Source organism: Nansenia antarctica (assembly GCF_963989245.1).
Source record: "Nansenia antarctica genome assembly, chromosome: 15".
In the NCBI taxonomy this organism is placed as follows: Eukaryota; Metazoa; Chordata; class Actinopteri; order Argentiniformes; family Microstomatidae; genus Nansenia; species Nansenia antarctica.
In genome coordinates, this window is record NC_137685.1 from 10143917 (window position 1) to 10159780 (window position 15864).

A 15864-nucleotide genomic window follows, 5' to 3' on the forward strand; every position below is an offset into this window, starting at 1 on the left:
GAGAGGAAAAGGGCCGATGCTCTCGCCGAAGATGAGAGGAAAAGGGCCGATGCTCTCGCCGAAGATGAGAGGAAAAGGGCCGACGTTCTCGCCGAAGATGAGAGGAAAAGGGCCGACGTTCTCGCCGAAGAAGAGGCCAAAGATCGAGCGGCGAATAGAGAAAGGGCCGACGCTCTCGCCGAAGATGAGAGGAAAAGGGCCGACGTTCTCGCCGAAGAAGAGGCCAAAGATCGAGCGGCAAATAGAGAAAATAAAGAAGCCATCGCCAAGCTGGAAAGGAAAGCCGCTGAGGCAAGACTGAAGTCAGCTGATAGCGTGGCCGAGTTTGAGAAGGAGACAGCGAAAGTGAAATTGGGGGCCGAAGAAGAGATCGCTGAGGCAAGGCAGAAGGCGGCCGTGATTGAGTTGAAGGCAGCAGAAATAGCCGCTCAAGAGCGCGCCAAACTACTGGAGGCTCAGCGGGAAGCATGGGAACAAGCCCGGGAGGCAGGGCTGGAGAGCGCCACATATGGAGGCAACCGCACTAGAGCCAAGATCAAACTCCCTCCAACAAGGCTGCCCGTGTTCAGCGGGTGTATGAGAGATTTTCATCGCTGGCGGAAAGATTGGGAGAGCCTGCAGCAGCAGGGAGACCCATCGGGGTCGCCAGAGGTGAAGAAACTCCACCTTCTCGAGAGCATAGACCGAAAGGTTTTCGAGGAACTCAAACTCTCGAGCTACCGCTCAGCGGAGGACGTATTCAAAGCCTTGGAGAATCGGTTTGGAGACAAGGCAACCATCGCGCTGCAAATTATTGAGGAATTGGAAAGAATACCAGCGGTAAAAGGAAACCAGCCGAGGAAAGCGATCGACCTTATTCAGGCAGTGGAAAGAGCCCTCATGGACCTGACTGACTTAGGAGAAGTGGGCGCTATGAAGAACCCACTTGTAATTAAGGCCATCGAGAGCAAACTGCCAGATCGCGTGCAGGAAGGCTGGTTTACCTTTGTAACCGAACCCGAAAACCAAGTCACCCCAGACAAGCAATTCGATGCTCTTCTTCTGTTTCTGAAAAGGCAGGAAGTAATCCTCGAAAGGATGGCGCGAATCCGAGGCTCCACAGAAACCTCTGGGGGAACACCGGAGAGGCCAGTCAGATGGGAGAAGAGGGCATTCACGAGGGCCACGGAGAAAGACTCACCGGTAGATGAAGAAGAGGAGGAACATCGAGGTGAAACCAGAGTCACGGGCAGGAACTCGGAAAGAAGAGAAGAGTGTGACATCTGTGGAAGCGATCAGCACGGTGGCAAAATATTCTTCTGCCAAAAGTTCAAGAGTGTCAGTCTGGCAGAGAAACGAGCCATAGTAAGGCAAAGCAAAGCCTGTCAGAAATGTTTGGGCATGCACGGCGCCGACGGGGAGTGTAGTAACCGGTACCTGTGCAGAGTGTGCAAGCGGGATGAAGGAAGGGCAAGTCATCACTACCTTCTGTGTCCCGAGTGGAGTGAGGGAAAGAAGACAGGGCCAGGGTTCGCTGACAAGCAACGAGAATTCCTGGATTCTTTGGGACTCAACCCTGAACAGGAGAGGAGGGCGAAGGCATTCACCAGTAAGGCTTCGATGACGCTGAGCGCGGGCGCAGAAGGCGGAAGTCTCTTCGCAGAGGATGGGCCAGAGGAACATCCAGTACTAATGATGATATTGACAGTCAAAACAGAAGATGGATATGCCCTGGGAACTCTCATAGACCTCGCCTCCGACACAAATTATATCACCAACCGGGCCGCCGATCGGCTCCGACTGGAGCGGAAGCAAGTAACACTGACTGTGCATGGAGTCGGTGGAATGAAGGTCAAGGTCAAGACTAATAAGTACCTGCTAAAGGTCAGAGCGTGGAGCAACAACAGATGGAGTCCCCACGAGATGGTATGCTACGGGCTCGACACAATCGCTCGTGCAGACAAGGTCATCAGTCCAGAGCGACTCTGTAAGTTCTTCCCTGGGGTCGAGAAGGAAGAGCTGGTCCGACCTAAGGAAATCGAGCTCTTGATCAGCCACCGAGAGGGACGACTCGCTCCACGGTGGAGAAGAGGGACGGGAGACTTGGTGCTGTGGGACGGGCCTCTGGGGAAGACTGTGGGAGGAACGCACCCAGACCTGTTTGAAAGTTGGGAAAGATCCGCACACAACTCCCAGACGCACTTTGCGCGTTCTCTGAGAACGGAGGCAGTAAGATTTGAGGAGATCCCCTGCAAGACGCCCAGCGCAAAAGAAGAGGATGGAGACCAGAAGCCGCAAGGTCATGAAAAGACCGGGAGAACAGCTGCAAGCAGCAAAGAGGTCCTCGAGTGGTGGAGCTGGGATAGCATCAGCGCCGCGTGCGAGCCAAAGTGTGGAGGGTGTCGCTGCGGAAATTGTCAGCCGGGCGGGAAAGAGATGACTCTCGCAGAGGAAAAGAAGATCAAAACCTACGCAATTACCCGCGTCAACATCGGGGACAAGCCAGCCGGATGCATCGCCCAGCTGGCCATGAGGAAGACGGCAAGGCTGCCAGAGGTCGCCCACCTAAAAGAAGAGCGGAGAGCACTTGAGGAGGACACCTATGTAGACGACATTCTAGCGTCTCATGGCGACAGGAGAGAGCTGAGGAGCATCACGGAGGGAATCGAGAGGACGCTCAACGCTGGAGGTTTCGCTCCGGAACCACGGATCCAGTCGGGTCAAAGTGGGAGGAGCAAAGAGGGCCAGCCTGCAGAAACGAGGGCCAATGTGGAGCCAGAGTCAGAGGTGTTGGTGCTGGCTGATCAGCTGAGCGAGGAAACATCCAGGGGAGTGGCTGTAAGTGCTCGAGACAGCGTGAGCATGCTGCAACGGAAAGCGTTCACTGCAGCTGTAACACGCGCTCAGGCGAGGAAGGGGCTGGACCCGAAATGCGGCATTGAGGAGGAAGCAAATGCAAAGGGGACATCCTCACCGGTTGGGAGTTCCAGGGACCCCGAGCATGAGAGGGAGAGGCTCTGGGGCGCTGCTCTCATGGACCTGATTGAGCCAGAACGCTTCAGTGAGATAGGCAGGCTCATTCGGGTAGTTGGGTGGGTCCGGCGAGCTGTTAGGCAGTGGTTGGTTTGCAGGAGGGCTCCAGAAGACGCAAAGTGGGAGGCTACACGCCCGAGGGAGACAAGAAGCGGAGTTAGCCTCGGCGTCCAGGAGCTGAACGCAGCTTTCCGCGACCTGTGTCTGGCTGCACAGGATGGAACAGAGTTTCCTAAGACGACTTGGGACAGACTGGTAGTTGAGAGGGTCGAAGGGCCGGGGCTGCTGGTGTGTTCCGGAGGAATCCAGGAGGCGAAGGAGGTGGGAATCCCACTTGTCCCCTACACTGCATGGATCAGCACTCTGTTGGCAGGGGAGGCCCATGGGGCGAACCACGAGGGGTTGGCTGGCACCCTATTGAAGATGCGCAAGAAGGCGTGGGTGATTCAGGACGAGGAAGGAGCGAGGGCCACGATCTCTTCCCAACGCTCGACCGAGACGTTGGGCGGGTGGTCGTGCTGCTTCCCGTGGAGGAGCAGTAGAAAATAACTGTATTAAAGAGAGGGAAAGTTGTGGTCCAATTAGGTACAAAGGACCAATGGACCAAGTGGGAGGTGTTTGGCTAATCCATGGGAGGGTATTTGATTGGGAGTTTATTTTATTGTTTGATTCATTTGATTGGGTAAAAGTATGCATGCAGAGAGTGATTGGCTTAGATAGAAATGGGGGCGGGCTTAATGGAGGTAATCTGGGTGGCAGGGAATCGGAATGACAGTATAGAGCGAGATGGGAGTTGGTAAGTTGAGCTCTGAATGATTGTGTAGTTTGTTGAATCTTTTCTGTTAGTTCGTTCACTGTTAATTATTTACATGTACTAATGGATCAATGTGTTTTCAGTTTTACAATCTGTTTATTAGAGAAAGAAGGAAATCAAACCGAATTGTGTCAGTCTCATCATTTCACCCGTACTGCCGGAGCAAGCAGAAAATTCACCATTCAGCTCAACTAGAGGGAGAGCTGAACAGTAAGATTATGTAGAATATCTAAGTTTCATAAAGGTCCAGTATGTTGGAGGCCAATATGCCAATGAATATGTACCTGAAGGGCACTGTCATGCCAAATACTGTCTGTGTGCCAAAATGTGTCTGGGAGATGTATGCGTTCAATGCTATGCTGACACGAGCATTCTGGCAGGCTAAGTAATTTGCTATGCTAATGTTACTGATTTGACTAGTTTAGCAAACAAACCCACATCAAATCAGCGATGTATGATAAATATACAGTCATGGCCAAAAATATTGGCACTTATCTGCACACTGTCAGATAATGCACCACTTCTCCCAGAAAATTGTTGTAGTTACAAATGCTTTGGTATTCACGTGTTTATTTAATTTGTTTGCATTGGAACAACACAAAAAAGTCATTCCACACAGAACTCCAAAAATGGTCTGGACAAAATTATTGGTAATTATTTTAACTTAATATTTGGTAGCACACCCTTTGGAGAAAAAATAACTGAAATCAATGGCTTCCTGCAACCATGAATGAGCTGCTTACACCACTCAATTTGAATTTGGAATTTTGGACCACTCTTATTTTGTCAACTCCAGGTCGCTCACATTTGAAGGATGCCTGCTCTCAGCTGCTGTTTAGAGATTGCTTCACAGGTGTCCTATGGGATTTAGATCTGGATTTAGATTGCTGGCCACTTCAGAACTCTCCGGTGCTTGGTCTTAAACCCTTTCTGGTTGCTTTTTGAACTATACTTTGGGTAATTGTCCTGCTGGAAGACCCATGGCCTCTGGCGGAGACCCAGCTTTCTGACACTGGGCCCTACATCGTGCCCCAAAGTTCTTTGGTAGTCTTTGGTAGTTCATGATGCCATGCACACAGTCAAGGCATCCAGTGCCAGAAGCAGCAAAGCAACCCCAAAACATCTGTGAACCTCCACCATGTTTGACTGTAGGGATAGTGTTCTTTCCTTTGAAGGCCTCATTTCATTTTCTGTAAACAGTCGAATGTGCTTTACCAAAAAGATCTGTCCACAGGACGTTCTCCCACAATGATTTTGGCTTCCCCAGGTAAGTCCAGTCTGGCTTTTTTTAATGTCTCTGTCAGCAGTGGGGTCCTCCTGGGTCTCCTACTATAGCGTCTCATTTCATTCCGATGGTGACGGATAGTGTGTGAGCTGACACTGTTGTACCTTGTGTCTGCAGGTCAGCTTGAATTTGTTTTTTATCCACCATTCAAACAATACTTCAAACGTCTTTGATTGATTGATTGAAAACTTTATTAGAAGATTTGCAGAAGTAGGTACATGAAAGTACATATTACATACAAGGTCAACTAAAAGGATAAAAACCCAAGAAAGCCACTGGCTTATTTCAATTGGGGTCCTTGATTCTCAATTCATCGTTACATGTAAGACAGACAAAAAAAAAGGGACACATCCAGGGAGGCTAGCTACAATGCCATGGGCTGTACACTTCTTGATGACGTTGTGCACAATGGACACCGAAACATTAAGATCTCTGGAGATGGACTTGTAGCCTTGAGATTGTCCAACATGCTTTTCCACAATGTTGGTTCTCAAATCCTCAGACAATTCTTTGCTCTTCTTTCTTTTCTCCATGCTCAGTGTGGTACACACAGACACACAAAGGTTGAGTCAACCATTCTCTATTTTACCTGGTTGCAAGTGTGATTTCTATATTGTCAGGATCTGTAACTTGCTACAGGTGAGTTTAAATACAAATTAAAGGAGCATTACATGCTTGAAATACAATCATTTCTTACAATTTTGTCTACTCCATTTTTTTTAAAATTCTGTGTGGAATGATATCGGATTTGGCTTTTTTGTGTTGTTCCAATGCAAACAAAAATAAATAAACATCTGAATATCAAAGCATTTGTAATTGCAACACTTTTCTGGGAGAAGTGGTGCATTATCTGACAGAAGTGCAGGGAATGCCAATATTTTTGTCCACGACTAATTCCATAACTGGATACTACTTAGTTTCTAATCATAGTTAGCTAGCTAGCTTACTCATTTACTTATCATCTAGTAGCATGCCAGTCATTTAACTATTACTGTTCCAAATGTACATTTGATAAGTAAGTAAGTAAGTAAGCTAGCTAACTCTGATTGGAAACAAAGTAGTGTCCAGTTATGGAATTATATTTATCACTACTTTGGCTGATGTGATGTGGGTTTGTTTAGCTAATTGTGAAACAATGAGTGGTAGATTTACTCAGGAATGTCCGGAATGCTCGCGTCGGCATAGCAACGAATGTGTCATGGCGTTCGAAAGACCCGGACAAATGTTGGCACCCGAACAGTATTTGGCATGACATCACCTTCAGGGAAAGAATTGGGATGCAGAAATCGTTGTCATATCATTCCCCTGAATTTAGTGATGTGTGAAGACCTATTGATCCCATCATATTTATTATAATGTCTTTGATGTTTAAAGACAAATGTATAACAAGACCCACCCCCTTATTGTATGGTGTCTGGTTGATTGGTACTCGGTTAAAGCTGCTTGATGTAAGAAGTGTAACACGAATATGTGTAAGAGACTATTTTCCATGTTGAATGTAAGAGAAAATTATTAAGACATTTAAGGTTCAAACACAACAGTAAATTGAATGTCTAGTGAAACCTATAGAAGCTGATTTCCTGTTGTAAGTACACAATGAAACCTGTTTTCTCCATACATTTGAATATATGCAATTACCCTTTTGTCTGTATCCGACCCTAGAAAGCCAGAACAATGCTGAGTCACACCAGAGTGATTGCCCGGCATTGTTCACCCTATGGTCACCACTCCTCACCTTTGTAATACTGTAAGGAAGGGAGGGTCAGTTTCCCCCCTAACCTTCATCCCCATCATCTTCCTCATGTACAGATCCACACCCCTTGTTAATGATTGGTTTAGAACTCACCCGAGGGCGGACTTGTTACCTGAGGGCATAAATACTGAGATGAAATTAATGATCGAGACTTTTGTGAGAAACTTTCACTGTTAAGACTTGTCTGACGTGCTTGTAAACTTTCTCCTTCTGCAGAAGAATATTAAATATCATTTCTTATACATCTTGAAACGAAACAGGCTGCCTTTATTGATCATTTGCTCTAACATGACCCACCCAACAAGCATGTTGAAAAAAGGCAAAGAGGGAAGGATGTTCAAAAAGGTAATTGTGAGAATATGCTGCCTCAGGAAACCTGCCCAAGGGACGTACTTATGCACTAATATCATACGTTAATCATGATGCAAAGTATGTGTCGCTATTGTAAGCAAAGTACGGTATGACAACATTTCACAGATGCATTCAATGTTTGAATCTCATCTGACAGTCATTCTAATGTGAAAAAACACTTGTCCTCAAAATTGCATGTGAAAGAACGTTAATCCTATGCATTTCATACGTGCAAAATCTGTAATAAATGCTTGCCTTTTATTGTACAGTATTTTCAATTCTGCCAGTCAATGTTTCGTCTGTATCTTATATCATGAATCATGATGGTCCACAACGAGGCCATATCGTAATTGCTGGCCTCAATTAATCATACTTATTCAGATGAATATAAAAGCACACTATGCATTTATTATTCTCATATCCCAATTGAACCCAGCGCAGTCATGCATTTTCACAATCCCAAATAAACTCCCAGACCGTAGGCTACTCCCACACTCCCTAGGGCGCTTTGGAGGTTAGGGTGGAATAGGTTTGAGTAGCTATTATTATCATTGTAATAGCTCTACCACGACTTGTGACTTGCTGTAATTTTCGCACGTCTATCCCAAACTCCGATCGCCACAAGTGTGTAGGGAGTTGGTGTTGATTTGGGGATGGACGAGAGTCCGTTTACACCACGCCCCTTTCTCCATTTACAACACGCCCCTTTCTCCATATATAGGCTTTTCGACCACCGAGGCTGTGTTCGGAATGGCATACTAGCATTCATCAGAGCAACGCATCCGGGTACTTTCCCCTCCCGTAATGTCCACGCCCCTTTTTGGGTGATAGAAGAGTCGAAGTTTGACTGGCGGTCAATGGGAATTTCTGGTCTTTGCTACTTTAATCCGATAAAATAAGAAAACCGTAGTGCTTTTTAGATATTAGGAGCACAAATCCGATGGCCAGTTAGGCAAACTATTATATAGTGTCATTGCTGATCAATGATCGACGTCGTTATAAAGAGAAAATTAATGAAATAGGGGTTGATTCATCAGAGCAGTCATATGTCATCTCCCTGTCATCAGGGATTTGTAGTTCTTCATATGATTTGCCGTGTAAATCCCCAGATGAGAGTGTTACATTAGTAACAGGCTACTTTGGCAAATGCCCATTGAACAGATTTATTTATTATCCTATCGTAAGAAAACTAATGTAACACTCTCATCTGGGGATTTACACTGCAAATCAAATGAAGAACTACAAATCCCTGATGACAGGGAGATGACGTATGACTGCTCTGGTGAATCAACCCCTATTTAATTAATTTTCTCTATATAACGAAGTCGATCATTGATCGGCAACGACACTATATAATAGTTTGCCTAACTGGCCATCGGATTTGGGCTCCTAATATCTAAAAAGCACTACGGTTTTCTTATTTTATCGGATTAAAGTAGCGAAGACCAGAAATTCCCATTGACCGCCATTCAAACTTCTCCGCTTCTATCACCCAAAAAGGGGCGTGGACATGACGGGAGGGGAAAGTACCCGGATGCGTTGCTCTGATGAATGCCATTTCGAACACAGCCATAGCTTCTTCTTTTTTCTCTGAGGCTCCGCCTCTTTTCCCTGAGGCTCCGCCCCTTTTCCGTCACCGTCATTCGCACCAGTGTTGTTGCGGCCATTTTAATGTGCTGGGCTTCTGCTGCCATTGGACCAAACGATGCTGCCTGCTCAGGACCGTTGAGAAGGTAAGCTGGGATATGTGATATTTTGTATCCCCGAAATTGTTTCACTGTGTCACCGTGTTTTCCTTGACGAACCGGGCGCTACTTCGTGTCAAATATGAGTACTATCTATGGAATGTAAAGCCAAGCTATGTAGCAATTTGCTTAGCCTGGTTTGCTAGCTGTTGGTAAATGTGGTTGTAAGTACGTTACGTGTGTGGACGTCGTTAGCTAGCTGTTTGCGAGCTCTTTTTACTACTATTATCACCGCGTACCTTAGTCACTTACTATGCCAGACTTACCGTTGTTTTATAATTTGCGTTAACTGCTATATTCCAGAAGGTTAGCAATCAATAATCAATGTGAATACAGTTCTGAAGTTTGCCCATGATGGGGGCGCTGGTGAGTAAACGTGATTCTACGAAGTACATTGTGTACGCGGTTGAAATGTGCCACGTTATTTTCGATGAATAGCCAGATGGCACTGATTGATTGTATGGTTTTTACCATATGACCAAGCTCCATGTTCTAGCCTAATATCAGCATAACTAAATAAATATTGCGTTAATAAATTGTGCCGGTTATGAAATATGTTAATTAAGCGTCCTTGGGTTTTATGAAAGGTGCTATATAAATCCAAGATGTTATTATTATAAAGTATATGATTAGGTTATTTTTGCGGTCAATTGAATGGGAAAAAAAATCGCAGTTCTGTTATACCGTGTCGGTGTAAGTAGACGATGTGTGTGGGTCTGTTTGGGTGTTCGGGGTTTTGCCTTTACTGATGACGCATCACAGTATGATTGGCTGTGATGACATTTAACAGTATGATTGGCTGTGATGACTGATGACGTATCACAGTATGGTTGGTTGTGATGACGTAACACGTTGGCTGCAGAGCGGTAAGCGAACCCGGTGTAGACATTCCCCAGCCGCTCCACATATTTGATCTGTTCCACCACCACCACACCTGATTCAAGTAATCAAGTACAAATCATAATTGCTTTGTACTTGATAAGTTGAATCAGGTCTGGCTCGGGGTCCCCGAGGAGAGGTTTGAGAACCACTGAGCTAAATCATGTCTCAAGTTTATCATTGAACTAAGACAATAGCGCTAATGTTAGTTGCTAGCTAACTAGCACTAACTTTAGGTAGCTAACGTTAATCTAGTGAGACATGATTTAGCTAACTATTCTCTATTCTAAAACGTGTTTTTCTCAAGTTTATCATTGAACTAAGACAATATCACTAACGTTAGCAAGCTAGCTGTGAAAATATCTCCTTGTAACCTGTTTTACTTGCTTTACTTGTTTTACTTGCCCGGAGCAAGTAAAACATTCACAGAGTTTGTTTGGGCGAGCCCGACGCCGCTGCTAGATCCCAGATATTTTTACCTGTGTGCAGGAAGAACAACATTGTGGAGTGAAGATATTATCAAAGCGTACGGGTGATCGACAGGCGCGTACGCTTTGATAATATCTTCACTACACGATCATCTAGTCTAGTCTCGCGCAGGGTTTCCGTTAGAAAAAATTGGCGCCGGTCATCGTGTCCGGGAAGATTTCAATTTACCGGACAAATGTGAGATATTCCGGTCATCATATTAAAATATAATATAGCTGTTTGTCGCGGTGATTACTGTTGTGTAGCCTAGCCTATATATGCCGTTTAATGTCTATTTCTCATCCGATACGATTAGATGCGAGCTATATAATATATAATAATATAACATGATTCGCATGCGCGCTATGCCATTATGTCCAGCGCTGAACGCGCGCCACACTGGGAAATGAACAGACTGCATCGATCAATGAACGGACTCCACATTACGTTAACTGAAGTCTGTTAAATTGTTTGGGATTAATGTGAGTTTTCTATTTTCTCTTTCCAGTTTTACCCTTTTTTTATCAATAAAACAACGTCATTTCTATAACCAGGTCTCGCTGGTTGGGAAGGCATTTAGTTTAACTGCCTGTCAAATCATACTTACTCGGACTCGGGAGTACAACTCCTCCTCCGCCTTCACTGTGAGTAAACTGACACTGAGAATGTCGTCACGTCACATTTTACCGTAATACCCTATATGTTGGTTGAAGTGCAACATCTCAGCTTTCAGGGACAGTTGGAATTTTGGACACTCGCAAAGTGAGGAACAGCTGATGAAAAAAAATCCTGTTTTCAAAGACATTGTTAGAACTGTAATGGTATTATTAAGTACTGGTATCGGTACTCTCGGTATCTGCAAATACCCAAATTTAAAAAGTTAGCGGTGAATCCCTACTCGCTATGATTTAAAAAAAGCCCCAAACAGCAGTTCCACAGATCAGGAACATTCTCTAGGAGGTAGACATGAATGTGTCAGAGGTCATCCACAGAATACCTCACCATCAGAACTGCTGAGGCTTCACTGCAAGGTGCAAACCACTAGTCAAAAAGGATGATCAGGTTACAGTTGGTTAAAAAGTCTGCAGAGGTCTGGTAAACGCTCTTGTAGACATACCAGAGGGATTGGAAGAGGAATGTTTTTGGGGGGGAAAAGGATCTGCCCAAGATTTACGGCATACCACCTCATCTGTGAAACATGGTGGAGGGGGTGCTATGGTTTGGGCATGTATAGCTGCCACAAGAATTGGCTAACTTGTTTTAATTGTTGATGTTAATGCTGACCGCAGTTGCGAAACTGCTCCAGTACGCAAATGCGTCCAAATTCATTGGATTGCCCTTCATAATACAGTAAGGCAAAGACCCCAAAGATACTGCCATAGCAACTAGTTTTTTGGGGTCAAAAAGCGGAAAGTTAAGCCAAGTCAATCTTCCGATTTATATCCAATTTAACATGCATTTAATTTCCTGATGATAATATTTTAGGCAAAAAGACCTCAAAACATACAACATTTGATGATGGCTGCAGTACAGGTCTGGCAGAGCATCACTAGAGAATACCCAACACTGTTGAGGTCAATGGGTCGCAGACTTTAGCCAGTTATTGCATGAAAAGGATTGTCGACCAAATACTAAACATCAGTATGATTTATGAATTTAAAAAGTAGGTCTGTCATGTGTAGACGCACAGAGACACCCAATCTGCTCAAAGCTTTCCTCAGAGATAGCCTCTGCAAGTGAAAAGGTCTCTTTCCCCCCCCCCCCCCCCCCAGATTTTATCCCTTTTTCACCCAATTTGGTAGCCAATTGAACTAGGGATGCACCGAAATGAAAATTCTTGGCCGAAGCCGAATTTAAGGAAACACTTGGCCGAATACCGAATACCGAATGTGTATCGGCAGTTTTTAATTTTATCATTGCATAAACTAAATACATTTTGCTTTTTATTCATGCTTCTCAAAGAAAGAAATTGAGATTGAAAAAAAAGAACTTTTATATATAACCACCGCATGATACAGCTGCATGTCATAAACTCGTGTAGAACAGCTGGGAGTCTGAATATGTTTTCAACAAGGCAACAACTCTGCTTCTCACTCCAATTTTAAATTGAGCTACGACTGCTAAGCTAACTAGCTAGATGAGTGTAAGGTTGCGTTCGTAAAGTCGCTCTGAGAGCGCTGGAGCGCACACTGGGCCCGACGTCATAGAGAAACCGAGTCATTTGATTGGACGAGAGGCATTCCACGAGTGCTGATCGGATTTCCTGAGTGAATTTACGAACGCAGCCAGTTTTGAAAGCGCGTCGCCTCGCGCCACGCGCCTGTTGAGAGTTATATTTAATTGTATTGCGTCATCAAAACACGGCCACTATTCGGTGGTAAACATTCGGTGTTTTCACACATTCTGCCGAATACCGAATGTGCTTTATTTTGCGATATTCGTCCGAATACATTCGGTGGCCGAATGTTCGGTGCATCCCTAAATTGAACCCAACCTAGCATCCAATTATCCCCTGCCTATTGCGAAGGATCCGCCGCACGACCCCGTGGCCGGCAGTCCCAGAAGAGGCCGCCAGGCAGACTAGCTGACTGGCTCCTCGAGCCCAGCACCTGTTATTCCGGCACCCCGGGGGCGCTGTTGCGCGACAGATCCTTGTCCGGAAATACTCCTATACCGCCCTCGGGAGCGGCCGCCCAATATGCCGCTCCCCGTGTGTGCCCCAGCCATATCCGGATCTGGCGAGCTGGGATACGAACCCAGTCCCCGGTGGGCAGCATGCACTAGTGGCCAGTGCTTAGACCGCTACACCACCGCGGGGCACGTGAAAAGGTCTCTTAACCGGTTTACATATTTGTATGAATTGCTGGCTTTGCTTTCCCCACTGTACTCAACAACAATGACGTCTCAATTTATTGGAGCATGAGATGAGGATGTTGATGCAGTGCTTGGTGAGGAAGTTGATGCAGATGGTTTGTAACTACTTGGATGATTTCCCTTAGTTTTTCTGCCGTCTCTGTGGAAGAAACATTTTAGGTTCCATGTTCTTTCTGGGGTTCCACAAGGTTCCATTTTGGGCCCGTTACTATTCTTACTTTATATCAATGACTTGTCTATGTCTTGCAAAAACCTTCTCCCCTTATTATTCGCTGACGATACCAACCTTATAGCTGTACATGAAGACTTCAAGTCTTTGATTGAATGTGTAAATGATGAATTATCAATTGCTTCTCACTGGTTCCAACTGAATAAATTAACCCTCAATGTAAAAAAATGTAATTTCATGATCTTTTGCAACAAAAACAAGTGCTATGATCTGGGCCTGGATTCACAAAAGTGTTCTTAAGATATTTCTTAAGACAATTCTTAAGAAAAAATATAAGATGTTCCTAAGAATGTTCTTAAACGCTGTTCACCATTTTTTTCTTAAGAATTGTCCTATGTCTTAAGAACTTCTTAGTTTTCTCGCTTAAGAAGTTCTTATGCCTATAATACACGAGCAACGCAGCAGGCAACTCTTCGGGATCCTCCAATCAGAATACAGATTTTAGTCATGTGACAAATTTTTTTTCGGCTGAAGAAAATCGACCAAGATGGCGGCCAATCTTGCCTGGAGCGAGGAATTGGAGAGGCAACTAATTTCATTCTTCTCAGGTAAATTGAACCATTAAAACATGTGGTTCCCATATATTACGAATGTGTAATGTGTTGTTAATTGTTTTCAGCAGCAACTGACATGAACTGTATTCTCAGCTATCTTTATTTATTAGCTTAAGTTACTACTAATGTTTTCGTCCGTTTCCATGGTAACTATGGGCTCCGGCAGTAAAAATCTGTAATAAAATTGATTATTAGACGGAAATCTATAAAAGTAACAGATTCTGGGTCATTTACATGACCTAATCTTCAAAGCTAGTACATTGAATAAGCATAGTTTTTACCTAAGAAAATCGATGCTAATCATGATAGCTAGCTGGCTCACAGTCACACACCTCATCTGGCTGGCTCACAGTCACACACATCTATGTTACATATACTAAGTTTAGCTCTTTCATCACTGACCACTGTGTATCAACTTGTAGCTGTTTTAACTGAAATTCTGTTTATATCTATTTATTTTTTATTGAATGTATTTGTTGATTTCTGTGTCTTTGTATTTAAGCTCGTCGTCACTGTAAATGAGGGAAACCTCAGTGCCTTACGAGTTGAAATAAAGTTTGAATGTTTGACTAAATTGAATGAATGAACATCTCATCCCTCTGTCTCCATGTCATTGTAGAACACCCATGCCTTTGGAATGTGAAGCTTGAGGTCTACAAAGACAAAGACATCTTAAATGAAGGAGGAGAACCTGACGAGACGGAGGAGAACATCCTGTCCTTTTCTTCTGCTTCTATGTTAAATCAATTAGAATAAAATGTCATTTCATAATCACCTGTTCACTTGGTTTCATTACTTTTCTATGTGCAATGTGAATCAGAATGAAAAATAATTTTGAATAAATGCGTTATTATAATCATAATTCCTGACTGCGTTAGAAGAAGCTGGATGTCAAGGGAACTGCAACTCTGGAGTCATGGAATCATCTTCCAACACATATCAAGTCATAAACAGGAAACTTGCGTTGCAACAAAAAGTTGCCCGTGTATCATAGGCTTTAGATTTTGAACTTAAGGCGGCTACACACTAGACGATTTTAACCCCGATTTAGCTGTCGTCGACTAAATTTAGCGGTCGGCGACAAAATCTTCCAGTCATTGCAAACCCGGGGACGCGCCGTCTCCGACGCTTGTTTAATGTGACAGGCTCAGAGACGCAACCGCAGGGCTCCAGATCTTTTCAAACATGTTTCATTTTATCGGCCGACGGAATCTACATTCTGCTAGTCTGAGATGGGCAATGACCCGTGTGGACAGCACAGCCAATGAGAGGTCGGGGAAATGCAGCGCGGAGGAGGCGTGAAAGTAGAAATGGCTATTTATATAATAGTAAATAGCCTATTATATAAATAGCCATATATGTATATATATGTATATATTACATATAGTAATATGGCTATTTTCTAGTAGAAATGAGCTCCATCTTTTTTTGACAGCTGTCAACGTCTCGTCATCATGTGCTGATATCGCGACACTACAGCTTGGCGAATCGTCCTGACCAAGTGAAGAATCGTGTAGTCTGTGAGCCCCCGTCGTTGCCACATCCTGTAGTCTGCGCTGTGCTGCGACGTCTGCGCGCCGCTGCGACACGGACACCAGCACGGCGGTCGTTTAGTGTGAGAGGCTCAGCGATGTTACAACTTGAAAAGTCGTCTAGTGTGTAGCCGCCCTTAAGATCACTCTGATCATTACGTTGTTATGAACCCCAAGAGAAGAGAGAACATTATCGATGGCAGTAGATACGTTTCCGATGACACAGTATACCTAGGCTCTGTTACATTGACTGTGGCAATTAGCTGCAGTGTAATGCTGCAGTGTAAACTAGAAGACATGTTTAACAGTTTACTTGCATAAGAAATATCAACAGCTACACAATAAAAGTGTGAAATTAAGTTGGTTTG